The following is a 14,678-nucleotide window of genomic DNA, read 5'->3' as shown; positions in this document are numbered from 1 at the left end:
GGGGTGGGGGGGGGGGGGGGTGGGGGGGGGGGGGGGTGGGGGGGGGGGGGGGTGGGGGGGGGGGGGGGTGGGGGGGGGGGGGGGTGGGGGGGGGGGGGGGTGGGGGGGGGGGGGGGTGGGGGGGGGGGGGGGTGGGGGGGGGGGGGGGTGGGGGGGGGGGGGGGTGGGGGGGGGGGGGGGTGGGGGGGGGGGGGGGTGGGGGGGGGGGGGGGTGGGGGGGGGGGGGGGTGGGGGGGGGGGGGGGTGGGGGGGGGGGGGGGTGGGGGGGGGGGGGGGTGGGGGGGGGGGGGGGTGGGGGGGGGGGGGGGTGGGGGGGGGGGGGGGTGGGGGGGGGGGGGGGTGGGGGGGGGGGGGGGTGGGGGGGGGGGGGGGTGGGGGGGGGGGGGGGTGGGGGGGGGGGGGGGTGGGGGGGGGGGGGGGTGGGGGGGGGGGGGGGTGGGGGGGGGGGGGGGTGGGGGGGGGGGGGGGTGGGGGGGGGGGGGGGTGGGGGGGGGGGGGGGTGGGGGGGGGGGGGGGTGGGGGGGGGGGGGGGTGGGGGGGGGGGGGGGTGGGGGGGGGGGGGGGTGGGGGGGGGGGGGGGTGGGGGGGGGGGGGGGTGGGGGGGGGGGGGGGTGGGGGGGGGGGGGGGTGGGGGGGGGGGGGGGTGGGGGGGGGGGGGGGTGGGGGGGGGGGGGGGTGGGGGGGGGGGGGGGTGGGGGGGGGGGGGGGTGGGGGGGGGGGGGGGTGGGGGGGGGGGGGGGTGGGGGGGGGGGGGGGTGGGGGGGGGGGGGGGTGGGGGGGGGGGGGGGTGGGGGGGGGGGGGGGTGGGGGGGGGGGGGGGTGGGGGGGGGGGGGGGTGGGGGGGGGGGGGGGTGGGGGGGGGGGGGGGTGGGGGGGGGGGGGGGTGGGGGGGGGGGGGGGTGGGGGGGGGGGGGGGTGGGGGGGGGGGGGGGTGGGGGGGGGGGGGGGTGGGGGGGGGGGGGGGTGGGGGGGGGGGGGGGTGGGGGGGGGGGGGGGTGGGGGGGGGGGGGGGTGGGGGGGGGGGGGGGTGGGGGGGGGGGGGGGTGGGGGGGGGGGGGGGTGGGGGGGGGGGGGGGTGGGGGGGGGGGGGGGTGGGGGGGGGGGGGGGTGGGGGGGGGGGGGGGTGGGGGGGGGGGGGGGTGGGGGGGGGGGGGGGTGGGGGGGGGGGGGGGTGGGGGGGGGGGGGGGTGGGGGGGGGGGGGGGTGGGGGGGGGGGGGGGTGGGGGGGGGGGGGGGTGGGGGGGGGGGGGGGTGGGGGGGGGGGGGGGTGGGGGGGGGGGGGGGTGGGGGGGGGGGGGGGTGGGGGGGGGGGGGGGTGGGGGGGGGGGGGGGTGGGGGGGGGGGGGGGTGGGGGGGGGGGGGGGTGGGGGGGGGGGGGGGTGGGGGGGGGGGGGGGTGGGGGGGGGGGGGGGTGGGGGGGGGGGGGGGTGGGGGGGGGGGGGGGTGGGGGGGGGGGGGGGTGGGGGGGGGGGGGGGTGGGGGGGGGGGGGGGTGGGGGGGGGGGGGGGTGGGGGGGGGGGGGGGTGGGGGGGGGGGGGGGTGGGGGGGGGGGGGGGTGGGGGGGGGGGGGGGTGGGGGGGGGGGGGGGTGGGGGGGGGGGGGGGTGGGGGGGGGGGGGGGTGGGGGGGGGGGGGGGTGGGGGGGGGGGGGGGTGGGGGGGGGGGGGGGTGGGGGGGGGGGGGGGTGGGGGGGGGGGGGGGTGGGGGGGGGGGGGGGTGGGGGGGGGGGGGGGTGGGGGGGGGGGGGGGTGGGGGGGGGGGGGGGTGGGGGGGGGGGGGGGTGGGGGGGGGGGGGGGTGGGGGGGGGGGGGGGTGGGGGGGGGGGGGGGTGGGGGGGGGGGGGGGTGGGGGGGGGGGGGGGTGGGGGGGGGGGGGGGTGGGGGGGGGGGGGGGTGGGGGGGGGGGGGGGTGGGGGGGGGGGGGGGTGGGGGGGGGGGGGGGTGGGGGGGGGGGGGGGTGGGGGGGGGGGGGGGTGGGGGGGGGGGGGGGTGGGGGGGGGGGGGGGTGGGGGGGGGGGGGGGTGGGGGGGGGGGGGGGTGGGGGGGGGGGGGGGTGGGGGGGGGGGGGGGTGGGGGGGGGGGGGGGTGGGGGGGGGGGGGGGTGGGGGGGGGGGGGGGTGGGGGGGGGGGGGGGTGGGGGGGGGGGGGGGTGGGGGGGGGGGGGGGTGGGGGGGGGGGGGGGTGGGGGGGGGGGGGGGTGGGGGGGGGGGGGGGTGGGGGGGGGGGGGGGTGGGGGGGGGGGGGGGTGGGGGGGGGGGGGGGTGGGGGGGGGGGGGGGTGGGGGGGGGGGGGGGTGGGGGGGGGGGGGGGTGGGGGGGGGGGGGGGTGGGGGGGGGGGGGGGTGGGGGGGGGGGGGGGTGGGGGGGGGGGGGGGTGGGGGGGGGGGGGGGTGGGGGGGGGGGGGGGTGGGGGGGGGGGGGGGTGGGGGGGGGGGGGGGTGGGGGGGGGGGGGGGTGGGGGGGGGGGGGGGTGGGGGGGGGGGGGGGTGGGGGGGGGGGGGGGTGGGGGGGGGGGGGGGTGGGGGGGGGGGGGGGTGGGGGGGGGGGGGGGTGGGGGGGGGGGGGGGTGGGGGGGGGGGGGGGTGGGGGGGGGGGGGGGTGGGGGGGGGGGGGGGTGGGGGGGGGGGGGGGTGGGGGGGGGGGGGGGTGGGGGGGGGGGGGGGTGGGGGGGGGGGGGGGTGGGGGGGGGGGGGGGTGGGGGGGGGGGGGGGTGGGGGGGGGGGGGGGTGGGGGGGGGGGGGGGTGGGGGGGGGGGGGGGTGGGGGGGGGGGGGGGTGGGGGGGGGGGGGGGTGGGGGGGGGGGGGGGTGGGGGGGGGGGGGGGTGGGGGGGGGGGGGGGTGGGGGGGGGGGGGGGTGGGGGGGGGGGGGGGTGGGGGGGGGGGGGGGTGGGGGGGGGGGGGGGTGGGGGGGGGGGGGGGTGGGGGGGGGGGGGGGTGGGGGGGGGGGGGGGTGGGGGGGGGGGGGGGTGGGGGGGGGGGGGGGTGGGGGGGGGGGGGGGTGGGGGGGGGGGGGGGTGGGGGGGGGGGGGGGTGGGGGGGGGGGGGGGTGGGGGGGGGGGGGGGTGGGGGGGGGGGGGGGTGGGGGGGGGGGGGGGTGGGGGGGGGGGGGGGTGGGGGGGGGGGGGGGTGGGGGGGGGGGGGGGTGGGGGGGGGGGGGGGTGGGGGGGGGGGGGGGTGGGGGGGGGGGGGGGTGGGGGGGGGGGGGGGTGGGGGGGGGGGGGGGTGGGGGGGGGGGGGGGTGGGGGGGGGGGGGGGTGGGGGGGGGGGGGGGTGGGGGGGGGGGGGGGTGGGGGGGGGGGGGGGTGGGGGGGGGGGGGGGTGGGGGGGGGGGGGGGTGGGGGGGGGGGGGGGTGGGGGGGGGGGGGGGTGGGGGGGGGGGGGGGTGGGGGGGGGGGGGGGTGGGGGGGGGGGGGGGTGGGGGGGGGGGGGGGTGGGGGGGGGGGGGGGTGGGGGGGGGGGGGGGTGGGGGGGGGGGGGGGTGGGGGGGGGGGGGGGTGGGGGGGGGGGGGGGTGGGGGGGGGGGGGGGTGGGGGGGGGGGGGGGTGGGGGGGGGGGGGGGTGGGGGGGGGGGGGGGTGGGGGGGGGGGGGGGTGGGGGGGGGGGGGGGTGGGGGGGGGGGGGGGTGGGGGGGGGGGGGGGTGGGGGGGGGGGGGGGTGGGGGGGGGGGGGGGTGGGGGGGGGGGGGGGTGGGGGGGGGGGGGGGTGGGGGGGGGGGGGGGTGGGGGGGGGGGGGGGTGGGGGGGGGGGGGGGTGGGGGGGGGGGGGGGTGGGGGGGGGGGGGGGTGGGGGGGGGGGGGGGTGGGGGGGGGGGGGGGTGGGGGGGGGGGGGGGTGGGGGGGGGGGGGGGTGGGGGGGGGGGGGGGTGGGGGGGGGGGGGGGTGGGGGGGGGGGGGGGTGGGGGGGGGGGGGGGTGGGGGGGGGGGGGGGTGGGGGGGGGGGGGGGTGGGGGGGGGGGGGGGTGGGGGGGGGGGGGGGTGGGGGGGGGGGGGGGTGGGGGGGGGGGGGGGTGGGGGGGGGGGGGGGTGGGGGGGGGGGGGGGTGGGGGGGGGGGGGGGTGGGGGGGGGGGGGGGTGGGGGGGGGGGGGGGTGGGGGGGGGGGGGGGTGGGGGGGGGGGGGGGTGGGGGGGGGGGGGGGTGGGGGGGGGGGGGGGTGGGGGGGGGGGGGGGTGGGGGGGGGGGGGGGTGGGGGGGGGGGGGGGTGGGGGGGGGGGGGGGTGGGGGGGGGGGGGGGTGGGGGGGGGGGGGGGTGGGGGGGGGGGGGGGTGGGGGGGGGGGGGGGTGGGGGGGGGGGGGGGTGGGGGGGGGGGGGGGTGGGGGGGGGGGGGGGTGGGGGGGGGGGGGGGTGGGGGGGGGGGGGGGTGGGGGGGGGGGGGGGTGGGGGGGGGGGGGGGTGGGGGGGGGGGGGGGTGGGGGGGGGGGGGGGTGGGGGGGGGGGGGGGTGGGGGGGGGGGGGGGTGGGGGGGGGGGGGGGTGGGGGGGGGGGGGGGTGGGGGGGGGGGGGGGTGGGGGGGGGGGGGGGTGGGGGGGGGGGGGGGTGGGGGGGGGGGGGGGTGGGGGGGGGGGGGGGTGGGGGGGGGGGGGGGTGGGGGGGGGGGGGGGTGGGGGGGGGGGGGGGTGGGGGGGGGGGGGGGTGGGGGGGGGGGGGGGTGGGGGGGGGGGGGGGTGGGGGGGGGGGGGGGTGGGGGGGGGGGGGGGTGGGGGGGGGGGGGGGTGGGGGGGGGGGGGGGTGGGGGGGGGGGGGGGTGGGGGGGGGGGGGGGTGGGGGGGGGGGGGGGTGGGGGGGGGGGGGGGTGGGGGGGGGGGGGGGTGGGGGGGGGGGGGGGTGGGGGGGGGGGGGGGTGGGGGGGGGGGGGGGTGGGGGGGGGGGGGGGTGGGGGGGGGGGGGGGTGGGGGGGGGGGGGGGTGGGGGGGGGGGGGGGTGGGGGGGGGGGGGGGTGGGGGGGGGGGGGGGTGGGGGGGGGGGGGGGTGGGGGGGGGGGGGGGTGGGGGGGGGGGGGGGTGGGGGGGGGGGGGGGTGGGGGGGGGGGGGGGTGGGGGGGGGGGGGGGTGGGGGGGGGGGGGGGTGGGGGGGGGGGGGGGTGGGGGGGGGGGGGGGTGGGGGGGGGGGGGGGTGGGGGGGGGGGGGGGTGGGGGGGGGGGGGGGTGGGGGGGGGGGGGGGTGGGGGGGGGGGGGGGTGGGGGGGGGGGGGGGTGGGGGGGGGGGGGGGTGGGGGGGGGGGGGGGTGGGGGGGGGGGGGGGTGGGGGGGGGGGGGGGTGGGGGGGGGGGGGGGTGGGGGGGGGGGGGGGTGGGGGGGGGGGGGGGTGGGGGGGGGGGGGGGTGGGGGGGGGGGGGGGTGGGGGGGGGGGGGGGTGGGGGGGGGGGGGGGTGGGGGGGGGGGGGGGTGGGGGGGGGGGGGGGTGGGGGGGGGGGGGGGTGGGGGGGGGGGGGGGTGGGGGGGGGGGGGGGTGGGGGGGGGGGGGGGTGGGGGGGGGGGGGGGTGGGGGGGGGGGGGGGTGGGGGGGGGGGGGGGTGGGGGGGGGGGGGGGTGGGGGGGGGGGGGGGTGGGGGGGGGGGGGGGTGGGGGGGGGGGGGGGTGGGGGGGGGGGGGGGTGGGGGGGGGGGGGGGTGGGGGGGGGGGGGGGTGGGGGGGGGGGGGGGTGGGGGGGGGGGGGGGTGGGGGGGGGGGGGGGTGGGGGGGGGGGGGGGTGGGGGGGGGGGGGGGTGGGGGGGGGGGGGGGTGGGGGGGGGGGGGGGTGGGGGGGGGGGGGGGTGGGGGGGGGGGGGGGTGGGGGGGGGGGGGGGTGGGGGGGGGGGGGGGTGGGGGGGGGGGGGGGTGGGGGGGGGGGGGGGTGGGGGGGGGGGGGGGTGGGGGGGGGGGGGGGTGGGGGGGGGGGGGGGTGGGGGGGGGGGGGGGTGGGGGGGGGGGGGGGTGGGGGGGGGGGGGGGTGGGGGGGGGGGGGGGTGGGGGGGGGGGGGGGTGGGGGGGGGGGGGGGTGGGGGGGGGGGGGGGTGGGGGGGGGGGGGGGTGGGGGGGGGGGGGGGTGGGGGGGGGGGGGGGTGGGGGGGGGGGGGGGTGGGGGGGGGGGGGGGTGGGGGGGGGGGGGGGTGGGGGGGGGGGGGGGTGGGGGGGGGGGGGGGTGGGGGGGGGGGGGGGTGGGGGGGGGGGGGGGTGGGGGGGGGGGGGGGTGGGGGGGGGGGGGGGTGGGGGGGGGGGGGGGTGGGGGGGGGGGGGGGTGGGGGTGGGGGGGGGTGGGGGGGGGGGGGGGTGGGGGGGGGGGGGGGTGGGGGGGGGGGGGGGTGGAGGGGGGGGGGGGGGGGGGGGGGGGGGGGGCGGGGAGAACATAAGAACATAAGAACAAGCCAGCTGGATCAGACCAGAGTCCATCTAGTCCAGCTCTCTGCTACTCGCAGTGGCCCACCAGGTGCCTTTGGGAGCTCACATGCAGGAGGTGAAAGCAATGGCCTTCTGCGGCTGCTGCTCCCGATCACCTGGTCTGTTAAGGCATTTGCAATCTCAGATCAAAGAGGATCAAGATTGGTAGCCATAAATCGACTTCTCCTCCATAAATCTGTCCAAGCCCCTTTTAAAGCTATCCAGGTTAGTGGCCATCACCACCTCCTGTGGCAGCATATTCCAAACACCAATCACACGTTGCGTGAAGAAGTGTTTCCTTTTATTAGTCCTAATTCTTCCCCCCAGCATTTTCAATGAATGCCCCCTGGTTCTAGTATTGTGAGAAAGAGAGAAAAATTTCTCTCTGTCAACATTTTCTACCCCAAGCCCTTTTTAAAGCTATCCAGGTTAGTGGCCATCAGCACCTCCTGTGGCAGCATATTCCAATACCTTGTTCTTGCCACATTCTGAAGACATTCTGAGATCTGAGGATATCAATCCACAAGGACAGCGAGAAGCAGCACAGATGTTGACCCAACAGCCTTCATCTTATGGCAGGAACAAAAGGGAAAGGGTGCATGTTCCCACCACACAGGTAAGCTACAGGTTAGCCTTCACACGCTTCAGAGTGGGGCCAAACAGTTGCTTTTCTCTGCAATCCCCATTCCACTCCACTCAGAGGGTCTACAGTAGAAGAGTTCGGTTGAAGGCCAGAAGCACCTCAGAGACGCAACAGACCTTCGGGCAGAGGTGGGATCCAGCAGGTTCTCACCAGTTCCCGAGAGTGGGTTACTAATTATTTGTGTGTGCCGAGAGGGGGTTACTAATTGGGTCCGCTTTTCCATCGCCGCGCCCTCGCCTCCCCGAGAAGCATCCTGCCTTGAAGGTTCCATATAGCAATTGCGACTAATAATGTAACTTTCTGAACCGGGTTAATCCCTTCCAGGTACTGCAATTCACTGATTCTCAGCCTTTCGTACCTTTTATCTCACCAGTCTCTATCAAAGAACCTGTGTGTTTCACCATTGCTGTGTTCAGATTTGTGAGTTGGGGCATTTTCTATAATGTGATGATGATTTAGAAATGACCTGGTGCAAAAAAAATTTTTGGGGTCGTGGTGGGGTGGCTGCCCATGGGGGCGGGGGCATCCAACTCAGGTTTTGCCTAGGTACGCCTCTGCCCCCTTTGCTGAGGGGGGGCTGGCGAGGGAACCTGTTACTAAAATTTTTGGATCCCACCACTGCCTTCGGGGTACGAGGTTTCTTGAGAGTCAGAACTCCGTTCATCAGACTCTCTCTTGGACTCTCAGAAGATCCCACCACGGAAATTTTGTTGATCTCTATGGTGCTACTGGATTTGAATCTAGCAACTCAGAAAGAGGTTCCTGCTGTGGGTCACCTCTGTTCAAGTGTGTCCGGTTAGGTAGGGTGCTCCAGATGTTCACAGACTACAATTCCCATCAGCCCCTGCCAGCATTTGGCCACGTCATAAACGTAAAGCGATCCTGTTCGACTGCATGCGTGAGTGCAAATCCAGTTTCAGTCAAGACATCAGAAGATTCACTCCAAGGTCACAGGTCTGGCAACAGGGGAATCAAATCACCTTTGCAAGAACATGGTGGGCCTGAAACCCCCATCTTTGTCAGCCGGTTGCTGCTGAGGTATTGAACCGCTTCCACACGCATAAGAATCTGTTCTTTAGCCACTCACTAATCGTGACCACACATATACCTATCCATAAATTTAAGTCAAGGATATATCCTCTTGTTAAATACTGACATGTCATCATCTGTTATGAACTTTCTACTCAGTGGTTCTTGTGATCTTATCCGTGAAAATGTTGCGAGCTTTCTGAAGCATTACCTGGCGAAGCGTAATTATTCTCCACAAAACAGTCATGGTTAATTGAGATCTCTTTGTGTTCTGTATACAGGGTCTGTATGTAGATATTAATGTACCGTATATACTCATGTATAAGTCGAATTTTTCAGCACATTATTAATGCTGAAAAAGCTCCCCTCGAATTATATGCGGGTCATTAAAAAATGTTGTGTGTTTTTACTTTGCCGGCCAGCAGGGGGCGCAGTTTTTATGCTAGCAGCACCAAAATTTCAGGGTACCCGCAGAAGACACTCTTGATGACACCAGCCAGGTTTGGTAAAGTTTGGTTCAGGGGGTCCAAAGTTATGGACCCCCAAAGGAGGTGCCCCCATTCCCCATTGTTTTCAATGGGAGCTATTAGTAGATGGGGCTACCCTTTTGAGGGTCCATAACTTTGGACCCTCTGAACCAAACTTCACCAAACCTGGCTGGTCTCATCAGGGGATCCAAAGTTATTGATCCCCAAAGGGGTGCCCCATCCCCCATTGTTTACAATGGAAGCTAATAGTAGATTTTCCATTTCTGATAATATCCCTCTTAAAATCTAAGTTGGGTTACATTTGGACATACAGATGATGATGAGGAATCCAGCTTTGAAGGATTTTAACTCTTGTGTTTTAGCTTGGTTGCTGATTGAGCTAAGGTTTTTGTACTTTTAAAGTTATTGTTGACACTATATTGTTCTTGTTGACCCTCTTTTCCACTTACAGAGCTAGTTTACTGTTTTTCTTTGAAATAAATATTCAAAAAAACATTTAACCTACTGATGCCTCAATTGATATAATTTTATTGGTATCTATTTTTATTTTTGAAATTTACCAGCAGCTGCTGCATTTCCCACCCTCGACTTATACGCGAGTCAATAAGTTTTCCCAGCTTTTTGTGGTAAAATTAGGTGCCTCGACTTATATGCGGGTCGACTTATACACGAGTATATATGGTATATTTTAGTGTATTTTAATGGGTTCAGTTAATAAATAAACGTTCCCTTTTTGTTTTTAACATTGTAATATTGTAATTTATAATGCCAATAAAGGCTTCTGTCTGTGCGATATATCCTCTCAATGAAGCATTTCTCCTTACCTGAAGGCCGCGTACCCCCCAAGACCCAGGGTCCTTACCTAAATCATCTGCAAAAGAAAAAACACACACAGACAAGGATTTTCCATAAGAACAAAGTATATTCGATGTGCAAGTCTTAAGCATGAAGGAAATTCAGAATTAAACTTCCAGATTAGCACAGTTTTCATTAAATTTCTAGAAGACCTTTTGACAGTAGAGAAATTGAACACCAGGGACTTTTCCCCTTCTGAACATGAACGCAATGAACTCCTGAGCAACGATGCCAGAATTCAAATTAAATTTTCTACTCAACAAATAGCTGGCTGTTTTTCTGACGTCTACCCGTGCCTCCTGAAAGACTCCTGCATCGCTAGAACAAAACAAAAACCGGAGGCATAAAACTGTTTTATGCCTGTTCAATTCTGGTCGCCACATCTCAAAAAGGATATCGAAGAGATAGAAAAAGTGCAGAGAAGGGCAACGAGGATGGTTGAGGGATTGGAGCTCCTTCTTTATGAGGAGAGGCTGCAGAGTTTGGGACTCTTTAGTTTGGAGAGGAGACGGCTGAGGGGGGATATGATTGAAGTCTATAAAATTATGCATGGGGTAGAAAATGTTGACAGAGAGAAATTTTTCTCTCTTTCTCACAATACTAGAACCAGGGGGCATTCATTGAAAATGCTGGGGGGAAGAATTAGGACTAATACAAGGAAACACTTCTTCACAAAACGTGTGATTGGTGTTTGGAATATGCTGCCACAGGAGGTGGTGATGGCCACTAACCTGGATAGCTTTAAAGAGGGTTTGGACAGATTTATGGAGGAGAAGTCGATTTATGGCAACCAATATTGATCCTCTTTGATCTGAGATTGCAAATGCCTTAACAGTCCAGGTGCTTGGGAGCAACAGCCGCAGCAGGCCATTGCTTTTACATCCTGCATGTGAGCTCCCAAAGGCACCTGGTGGGCCACTGCGAGTAGCAGAGAGCTGGACTAGATGGACTCTGGTCTGATCCAGCTGGCTTGTTCTTATGTTTGGGCAAAAGGTTTCATCGGTCAGTTCCCATTTCATCAAATGAGCCAAACATATACTCAGCTGGCAGATTTATACACACTGGACCAAGGGGGAAAAATGGGGCAAACCATCAATGAAACACAAGAGGAACGTTTTAAGAAAGGTTTAATTGCATGCAAAGGGAAGAACACAGTCTATGCATCTAGGAAAGCTGGATTGTAACTTGTACCTGGACTTGTAAACAGTCAGGTTGATTTCCTTCACACAAATAGGGCGGTATAAATACACAAATAGGGGATAGGGCGGTATAAAAATCTAATTAATAAAATAAATAAATAAATAAAAAGCTGTACCTGCCGATTTTGGCAGCTCACGCTAACACTGAAAACTCTGAAGGGGTCCGGAATGGGCCGTTTGAAAGACATGTACCTGAAGCCACCTCATACAGAATCAAAGTATTGGTCCGTCAAAGTATCGCCTACTCAGACTGACAGCAGCTCTCCAGGCCCCCAGGCTGAAGTCTTTCACCTAATGCCAGGCCCTTTAACTGGAGGTGCCAGGGTTTGAACTCTGGGACCTGCCACAGCTCCTTCCAGCCTTCCTGGTCACTGCCAATCTGGCCCAGAGTTCTCCACTATTTCATTCTCCCTCTGTTCTTTGCAAGCCCTCTCGGATTACCCTCGATTCATACTGTGGAGGCAACGGTCAGTGCTGTTTAGCAGTTTCTTGTTTTCATTATGCTTTGGAAAAGATCTTTTCTCTCTCTCTCTCTCTCTCTCTCTCTCTCTCTCTCTCTCTCTCTCTCTGCACAATGGAAGGTACAGTGGAACCTCAGTTTTCATTGCCTTCGGTTTTCATCGGTTTTGGTTTTCATCAATTTTTTCAGTGAAAAATTTGTCTCGGTTTTCATCGATTTGCAGTAAGGTGCAGGGGCTTGTGGAGAAAAATCACCCGGACAAAGCTGTTGCAGGCCGTGTCTGCAACTTGTTTAATGACAATGTCTTGCCCCATTTCAGACAAATCTTAAAGAGGCGTCAGAAACAGACCTCTTTGGACAGCTTTCTGGTGCGACATTGGTCCACTGGCTCTGAAGCTGGTCCTAGTGTTATTGTTTGTGACTGTTTTCAGCATTAAACACTATATTTATTCACCAAAAATGTGTTTTTGATATGTTTTTTGGAGTGCCTCAAACGGATTAATTGGATTGACGTTGATTCCTATGGAAAAGTTTGCCTCGGTTTTCATCGGTTTCGGTTTTCATCGATTCTTTTCGGATGGATTACCAACAAAAACCGAGGTTCCACTGTATTTCAGTTTGTTCTGTTCAGTTCTGCTACACCTTTTCTGCTTTGTTGTTAACTGCGATACTGGGAAGAGCCAACTTGTTGTCGGCAGATCGTTTCCTCTCCCCTCCCACCAATCCTTGAACGGGATGGCGCTGGGTTTTGCCATCAAGAGTTACCCCCATCCGCTCATCGAAGCGGATACACTGCAAGGATTTGACGGCACTTCTGTCCAACCCCAATACCTCGTCCAAACTAACCCCTCCGTGGCTGCTTTCCCCATCCCTCTGGCCTCACACGGACGGCAGAACCCCAAACGAACCTCCGTTGCTGGGTTTTTTTTCTCCTGAGCTCGTTTCGTTGTAAAATCTGAACCTCACTGACAAAAAAATGCACAGCCGGAAGGTCCAACAGGAAGATCTTCCTCCTTCCCCAATGGCCCTAAATGCTTTCCCCATCCCATGCAAGGAAAGCCGGGGGGAACTTACTGCCGGCAAAGTCATTCTGCACCAAGCCTCTGTATCGTTCGTAGTTGCACTTCCTCTCATCGGACTCCTGTTCCGGCGAACTGGAGGAAGGAGAGGTAGAGAATGGAATCAGAAGGCCATGGAGTGTGATTGAAAAGGATGTAGGATGGGTGAAAATATAGGATGGGTGACACCTGGCTTGACAATACTACATGCGAAAGAGATCTGGGAGTCTTACCAGATCATAAACTAAATATGAGTCAGCAGTGTGATGCGGTGGCCAAGAAAGCCAATGCGATTCTGGGTTGCATCAATAGGAGTATAGTGTCAAGATCGAGGGATGTAATTGTACCTCTCTATTCTGCATTGGTTAGACCTCACCTGGAATATTGTGTACAGTTCTGGGCACCGCAGTTCAGGAGGGATATTGACCGGCTGGAGCGGGTCCAGAGGAGGGCAACCAAAATGGTAAAGGGTCTGGAGTCCATGCCCTACGAAGAGAGGCTTAGGGAGCTGGGGATGTTTAGTCTGGAGAAGCGTAGGTTAAGGGGTGACATGATAGCCATGTTTTAATATTTGAAGGGATGTCACGTCGAAGAGGGAGCAAGCTTGTTTTCTGCTGCCTCAGAGACTAGGACACAGAGTCATGGATTCAAGGTGAAGGAAAAGAGATTCCACCTAAACATTAGGAAGAACTTCCTGACCGTCAGGGCTGAGGAATTCACTGCCTCGGAGAGTGGTGGAGTCTCCTCGAGGTTTTTAAACAAAGGCTGGATCAGCATGTGTCGGGAGTGCTTCAATTGTGTGTTCCTGCATTGCAGGGGGTTGGACTTGATGACCTTGTGGTCTCTTCCAACTCTATGATTCTACGGCCATAGTGGCAGTGGGGGGAAATGGTGTCACGTCACAGCTGATGTTTAGCGACCCTGAGGCTTTTCAAGGCAAGAGTTGTCTGTAGGAGCTTGGTCGTTATCTGCCTCTGCCTAGTAAGGGAAGACTGCACCTGTGTTTCATCCTAACACTCCTTACTCTAAGCAAGCACCGGTGCTGAATTTGGCACAATCTCAAAACTTCACATTAAAAAAATCTTAGACACAGTCACAGAGATGTTTGGGAAACATGCAGGTAATACCTGCATTTGTTTTATTTTATTTTATTTTGTTTAACTTCACTTATACTCCTCTTTTCCCCCCGCTATGGATCCAAATGGATTTTCAACATTCTTCCCTTCTCAGTTTTATCTTCAGATTAGTTCTATGAGAAAGGTTAAGCCGAATGGACCAAGGTAGGCTGAATGGACCAAGGTAACCCAGACAGCTTCCTGTGCCAAGTGGGAATTCAAACCCAGGACCCCCAGACCCTAATCTGACACTCTGACAATGCTCCGTTGTTTAGCCTTGCAAAATAAAGAGCTGAGCCCCCTATTTTTCCAGGCTTCAAAACACTGGCTGCCCCCCAAACGCCTTCCTACCTTATCTGGGCGTCCATCGCTCTGAGGAAGTCAAGGGACACGCCCCCGTGGCCAGCTCAACGGCTGCAGCGACGAGGCCAGGAGGCGTGTCCCCTGGCCTCCTCAGAGCCAATGGAAGCCCGGACAAGGTAGGAAGGCATTTGGGGCCGGCACAGGGAATACGCCGACTTCCATCTGCTACCGTTCGCTCGGCAATGGGTGGAAGCCAGGTTTGAATACATCGTTTGGGGAGGGAACGAGAGGCGCTGCATCGTATTTCGCAGAGCCACCTGTGCAAAGTTCCCCCCCCCCAAAAAAATGATGTTTTACCAGGCCAGAATCGGTGATTCCGGCCCGTGCAGAAAGGGCCATTATTTCAGGGTTCCCCTTCATGATGCTCGTGGGCATGATAGTGCCCACCAATATTCTCTTGGCATCTGCTAAGCTTTCCAGAAAGCAAGTAGGGCCATCGTAAGACAGGGCTTTTTATTGGCTTCTCTCATTCAAGTGGAAAAGCTTTCCACTGGAGGACAAGACGACTGATCAGCAACTGGACTTTCTTCAGTCATTGCGTGGTTCCATTTGCCCTTTCAGAATTTCCTTCTTCCTTGCAGAAGAACAAGAATTTGGATTTATATCCCACCTCTGTCTCTTGAAAGGAGACTCAAGGTGGCTTACAAGCTCCTTTCCCTTCCTCTCCTCACAACCGACACCTTGTGAGGTAGGTGGGGCTGAGAGAGTTCTGAAGAACTGTGACTAGCCCAAGGTTACCCAGCAGGAATGAAGGAGTGCAGAAACACATCTGGTTCACCAGATAAGCCTCTGCCACTCGTGGAGGAGTGGGCAATCAAACCCGCTTCTCCAGATTAGAATCCACCTGCTCTGAACCACTACACCATTACACTTCTCTTAGGTGGAAGGAGGTGGAAGGAGGGAGGGAGGTATTCCATTTGGCTACACCTACTGAGGCAGCCATTTAGGATTTGGCTCCACCTCCCACGGAAGCCATTTTGGGATGCCATTCTCCACTCCCTCTCAAAATGCCAACGAGGCCCTCAAAAAGGTTGGGGACCCTTAACTAGCTCATCACACAAACAAATGAGACACTGAAGCAAGAGGCTTTTTTGTCTCAGGGCTGCTAGCAAACGCC

This window comes from Sphaerodactylus townsendi, linkage group LG06 (assembly GCF_021028975.2).
Source record: "Sphaerodactylus townsendi isolate TG3544 linkage group LG06, MPM_Stown_v2.3, whole genome shotgun sequence".
Classification (NCBI taxonomy): domain Eukaryota; kingdom Metazoa; phylum Chordata; class Lepidosauria; order Squamata; family Sphaerodactylidae; genus Sphaerodactylus; species Sphaerodactylus townsendi.
This window is presented reverse-complemented; position numbering follows the sequence as displayed.